Source organism: Nomascus leucogenys, chromosome 9 (assembly GCF_006542625.1).
Source record: "Nomascus leucogenys isolate Asia chromosome 9, Asia_NLE_v1, whole genome shotgun sequence".
NCBI lineage: Eukaryota > Metazoa > Chordata > Mammalia > Primates > Hylobatidae > Nomascus > Nomascus leucogenys.
In genome coordinates, this window is record NC_044389.1 from 50,370,425 (window position 1) to 50,376,314 (window position 5,890).

A 5,890-nucleotide genomic window follows, 5' to 3' on the forward strand; every position below is an offset into this window, starting at 1 on the left:
GCTCAATGCAATGAAATAATACGAAGAGTTTATATTCTTCACAGCTCTACTGTGGTCCTTTCCTACTTTGTTTAAAATAATTCATAACTGTTACACCAGGACACCAAATCTCAAGAGACAAGTGACTTTCCAGAAGTCACACTGCTGCAAAGTTATACACGTGAAGCCTCTCATTCAGAGATACTCACATGTGATGAAACTTGAGTTATCCCTAATCCATTTCTTTACCTGTGAAATGGGAGAATAGAATCTGTAAGGTTAGCCGAAAGAAAAGACGAGAGACCCAAGGTTAGGCCAAGTAAGTTTATTAACCTGCCGGGCTTCTCCACCAGTCAAGAGGTGGCAGCCCTGAGCTTACAAAATGAGGGGTTTATATGGGGGAGAGAGACCCTGGGGTTGTTAGTCAATTAACTTTACCACATATAATCTCATGACCGGCTTACAATATATTATCTTGTGAAAATAGGAATTTACAAGGGGGTGTAACTTAGGTTTATCCACGTTTCTCATGACCTCCCCCGTGCCACCCGGAGGGCTTCGGTGTAGCAAGTCTGGTGACCTTGCTATGGCGCCTAGATAACGGTTCAGGAATGCAGCTGCAGAGTATTCAGGGTAAGGGTCAGCTGCATTGAGTTGGCATGGGCGGGGTGGTCCTGGGGCAGCTTGTCCCTAACAGAATCCACCTCTGAGTTGTGACAATTGAATGAAAAGGTTGAAAAGGGGAACATGAAGCACCTGCTACACTGCCCTGTTGCCACCAGTTTTGTCACTGCTCTAGCTCATGTGGCACTGCACGGACACGTGGTTGCTTTAAGTTAGTACGCATATTTGGCCTTATTAGAGGCACTTTCCTATTGTAACTGAAGGGATAGTTGGCTTAAGTCAATTGAAATACCAGCAACAGGACATTCCAGCTTCAATGGCTTGTACCTGTAGTTGTCAGCCTATAGAAAGAAAAGGTTTAAAATGACGTTTTAACCAAAGAAAACTGAAATGTATCGCTTGTTCTATAAACTGTAAAGAAAATCACAAAGGCGCTCAAGTTGTAACGAAATATTTTCTGGTTCAGGTGTGACTCCAGACAGGATCCAAAGAGGAGTTTTCCAGTCTCTTCTCTGGGTTTTATGGAGACTTACTTTACCCTTCTGTGTTAGCCTCTTAAAGCACTGGGTCAACCTTAAAAGGGCACAGGAAAGGGTGCTTCGGGATTTTTTTTCTTTGATTTTTAAAGGGTTCACTACTATTTCCCGCGTTGCTCTCAATACCTCGTGGATCTCTGCTTCTCTAAGTCTGAAACCACCACTAGAAACAGCTGTTTTGTTTGGTGAGCCCCTGCATGGATGTTTCCTTCCAGTTAAGGGGAGCCGGATTCAGACCTTGGCGACAAACAGACGCCGGGGAACCCGCCGGTCCCACTGGCCACGTGCTCCAGGCTGAGTCATTCTCCACCCCCCCCCCCCCCCTCCCGCTCAAGGCTAGGAACCTACCTGCGCTAGGAACTGAGGCAGCTGCACTTCCGCAGACGTAAGAGACGAACTACTGGAGCTCAAGGTCGGCTAGGGTTGGGTTCCAGTCGCCGCACGCGTGGCCCGCCCGAAACCTGCTACAAAGTAGTGGCGCGTCAGCTCTGGGGAAGCAAAGCGCAAAATTGTTACGGTGCCCAGACCTGTGCCAGGAACCTCCGGCTGTTCCGCTGGGCGCGGTGCCTGTGCCTCGCGCAGCCCCGGGACGGGCACGGCCGGCCGCCCGCCCCCTGGGCCGCCGAGGGCTGCTCTACCCCTCCGTTCTGGCCGCCGGGAGCAGAGGAGCTCGAGGCGGGCAAAGCTCGTGGGGACACCAGGCAAGCCCAGCCCCTCATCAGGCCCGCGGGCCGGCCGGGCGCCCTCCCCGCCGGAGACCGAAAGCCGAAGCCTGGAGACGAACTCACCGCGCAACTCCAGCTGACAAAGAGGCCCGCGACCTGCGCCGGGCGCACAAACCAGAGAGGCGGGGCGGGGCGGGGCGGGGCGGGGAGGGAAGCAGGAGGGTCGCGGGAACCGCGGCCAATCCCGGGAAGACTCTGGGCGAGGGCGGGGCGCGCAGCCGATCCCTGGAGAGGTTGGGGAGCTCAGCCAATCCCGGGAAGACCCTGAGCGGGGCGGGGTAGAGGGCCGCGGCACGCACAGCCAATCCCGGATGGGGCGGGACGGGCCCGGCCATTGGCTGTCGGTGTCTGGGGCCGGCCTAAGTGTGGCTCTTGCAGTAGCACGGGCATAAGCCCTGTCTGCGCGCAGAGCATCCTTCTCGGAATTAGATTCTTCAGGCTCCCTACCAATCCCCGGCGTTGGTGATTTTGGTGCTCTTGGGCCCTAGACCCTTTCTCGGATTCTCTTGTGGAGAGGCCATCGAGGTTACTCCAGGGCTGGCCTAAGGCCCTTAGGCCTTACTAAAGCCACACTAATCCGGTGTGTGTTCATCATCTGTGTCCGCCTAAACCGTAAGCTTAAAGAGAAGCCACGACCATGCCTTGTTCAACAAGCTCAATCCCATGGCCTCTCCTAAAGCTAGAAGGACTACCTCCTTTCCTCATGCTCCCTCTTTATTCATTTACAGAGTCCAATAAGTAGACCATAATCAGTTGGAGGGTAGGAGTTGGGGAGGTTGAGAAGGCAACCATAGCAATCTCAAGGTAACAGGCTCAAACTTGGCAAACAAGTAGAATAAAATTGGAGTATATGCTAAAAGGAGAACTTCTATTACTGTTTCACGTACTAACCATCTGCTAACAAATCTAATCCTCAAAATATATTTTATCATCTCCAAATTATAGGTGGGGAAATAATTATGTTATGTAACTTGCCCAAAGTCACAGAGCAGCTAGCCAGTGGTAGATCCAGGATTTGAACTCAAGCAACCTGAAGGCAGAGCCCCTCAAACAACATGCTACCTAGCCTTTCCCCAGGTGTTGGGGGTGGAGCAGGAAGGGAAACCAAAAAGTAGCCTATATTTGGTTAACTGATCAAGACAGACAGCTCTGGTGGGGTGTGGCTTTGTAAACAGAAAGAACAGCTCGTCCAGAGCCCCAAGGTAAAACAGGAAAGGGCTTTACCTGTTTAAGGACTCCCAGAAATGGAACTTAAGGAGCAGAGTGACCTGAGATGAGAATGGCTTGGGGCCAGACCGTGCAGGAAACCCTGGAAGAGTTGTTTTGTTTTGTTTTGTTTTTGAGATGGAGTCTCGCTCTGTTGCCCAGACTGGAGTGTGGTGGCACGATCTTGGCTCACTGCAGCCTCCACCTCCCAAGTTCAAACTATTCTCGTCTCGGCCTCCTGGGTACCTGGGATTACAGGCACGCACCACCATGCCTGGTTAATTTTTGTATTTGTGGAAGAGTTTATACTTTGTGCTAAGAATGATGGAAAGCTGTTCAAGTGTTTTGTTTGTTTTTTGTGTGTTTCTTTTTTTTTAACAGGGGAATGATAGGATCTGATGTAGGGTGTGGTTTCAGGTGTGATTAAGGTGGTTTTGGTGGGAAGAGGAAGTTGAATAAAATTTATCAATAAACCCTAACACCTAGTCATCATCTTGCAGATATTCATAGAATCTTGTTGAAATCGGAGAGTGAATACCAGTTTATTGTCCCTTCACCTTTCTCAAGAGTCTTCCAAACATATCTCTAGTTGGAATCTGTTATTTTTATAGTCCCTTTGGATAGCTGAGAGATAGTACCTTTCCTTTAACTATGGCAACGAATGTGGTCAGGCTACATGGGAAAATATAGGAAAAGAGAAGTAAATCTCCTTAGTAAAGAGACTAATGCAGGAATTCAGCAGCAACATAGCAGGGGCTGGGGGTAGTTGTGCAGAATGTCTTCCCCCCTCCCCCAATCGGGATAAAAATGGGAAGGAATTATGAAAGAATTATATTTGTGTTTGATTTAAGAGAAATTCACCTTAATCTGAAGGCTTCACATTTCTGGCCAAATATCTCAATTCAATGAACATTACAAACTCAGTTCATTTGAAATAGTAAAACTGTTCACTGGGCTTAGAGGAGAAATGTCTATTAAATACAGAGACGATAGAACAAAATAAACTGATTTGTAATTGCTTTTGAGTTAGGTTCAACATAATATATATTTGGTACTAAAAATGCTTATAATACAGTTTAAAGAGAATTGTTTCAATTGGGTTTATCATTAGGCCTAATTTTTTGAGAGAAATTAATATGTCTAATCTTTCTTTCTTTCTTTCTTTCTTTGTTTTCTTTCTTTCTTTCTTTTTTCTTTCTTTCTTTCCCTCCCTCCCTCCCTTCCTTCCTTCCTTTTCTTTTTTTTCTCTCTCTTTCTTGCTCTCTCTCTCTCTCATCTCTCTCCCTCTCCCTTTCTTTTCCCTTTGACAGGGTCTTACTCTTCACTCAGGCTAGAGTGCAGTGGCATGATCATAGCTCATGGGGCAGGCTCCAACTCCTAGGCTTAAGTGATCCTCCCTCCTCAGCCTCCCAAAGCATTGGCATTACAGGTGTGAGCCACCACGCCTGGCCAGTCTGTCCAATTTGAGGGAGTTCAGTCTGTCCAAATTTAATCTGTCAGAAGTTGAATAAAGGGACCTAGAAGAATACTCACCAGCCCTCCAGATATTCTCAGCTGGATTTCCCAGAGACACCACAAAATCATTCTTTTGGCCCAGAGTTTATTCTCTTCTTCCACCCCTCCACTTCCTTTTTGTGTCCTCTGTCTTGAAGAATAACAATTCCTTAGCCCAGCTGTCCAGAACTTAACGCAAATGCTTTCCTTTCTCAGCCTCCTCCTCCATTTCTCAGCCTCCTACTTCCTCATCTTCTTCCATGCGGGCAGTTCTTCCTGTTGACCATCCATGAGTCTGCCTCTTCTTTCCAGCCCTTGCTTGTACTTTAGTTCTAGCTCCATCATTTACTTTCAGCATCATCCACTGCAGTAGCCTCCACCTTCATTGAGCTTCCCTGTCTCCAGTGTTCCCTTCCCTATGAATTCTTCCACACTGCTGTCATCTCCACTGGAAATTGTTAAATGGCTCTTTACTGCCACCAGGAACAAAACCAACCCCCACCTATCTCCCTCCTCCTCCCACTTCCCACATGCCTATTATGATCCAACCATGCTGAACTAACGGCAGTTCCCTGAATGCTGTCCAGCACTGTCCCATACAACTTTCTGCAGTGATGGAAGTGTTCTATATCTCTGCTGTCCAGTATGGTAGCCACATGTGGCTATTGAGTACTTGAAATGTGACTAGCACAACACAAGACCTGGATCTTAAACTTTATTTACTTTTAACTAATTTAAATTTAAATAGTCATGTTGGGCCTGGTGGTGGTATGCCTATAATCCCAGCTACGTGGGCAGAAGTCCGAGGTGGGAGGACCCCTTGAGGCCAGAAGTTTGAGGATGCAGTGTGCTCTGACAGTGCCTGTGAGTAGCCACTGCACTCCAGTTGCCCCAAAATAGCAAGACCCCATTTCTAAAGAAAAAAAAAATTAGCCAAGCATGGCAGAACAGGCCTGTAGTCCAACTACTCAGGCAGCTGAGGCAAGAGGATCACTTGAGCTCAGGATTCAAGGCTGCAGTGACCTATGATGGCACCATGGCACTCCAGTCTGGGTGACAGAGCAAGACATCTAAGATAAGTAAATAGATAAAAATAAAAGTCACATGTGGCTGGTAGATACTACATTGAACTGCACAATAGTTTACACCCTTGCTTCTCAAAGCATGGTCCATCAGCATGGGCATTCCCTGGAAACTTGTAGGAATGCATAATCTCAGGCCTCATCCCAGATCTGCTGATTCAGAATCTGTATTTCAACAAGATCCCCAGGTGATCTGTATGCACATTCAAGTTTCAAGAGCCACAGCTCTAATAAGCTCTTGCTT

At 47.7% G+C, this 5,890-nt stretch overlaps 1 long non-coding RNA gene and 1 other non-coding gene across 2 annotated transcripts; both read right to left on the reverse strand.

Annotated features, from left to right (window-relative positions):
- Positions 1-288: 288 nt before the first annotated feature.
- On the reverse strand, positions 289-2,066 carry LOC115836699. Its single transcript, XR_004031718.1, has 3 exons — positions 1,928-2,066; positions 1,488-1,627; positions 289-944 (listed from the first exon to the last, which is right to left on the reverse strand). It is a non-coding gene; the product is annotated as an uncharacterized LOC115836699 (long non-coding RNA).
- On the reverse strand, positions 1,068-1,189 carry LOC115836821. The gene has a single exon (XR_004031829.1). It is a non-coding gene; the product is annotated as a small nucleolar RNA SNORA26 (small nucleolar RNA).
- Positions 2,067-5,890: the final 3,824 nt, after the last annotated feature.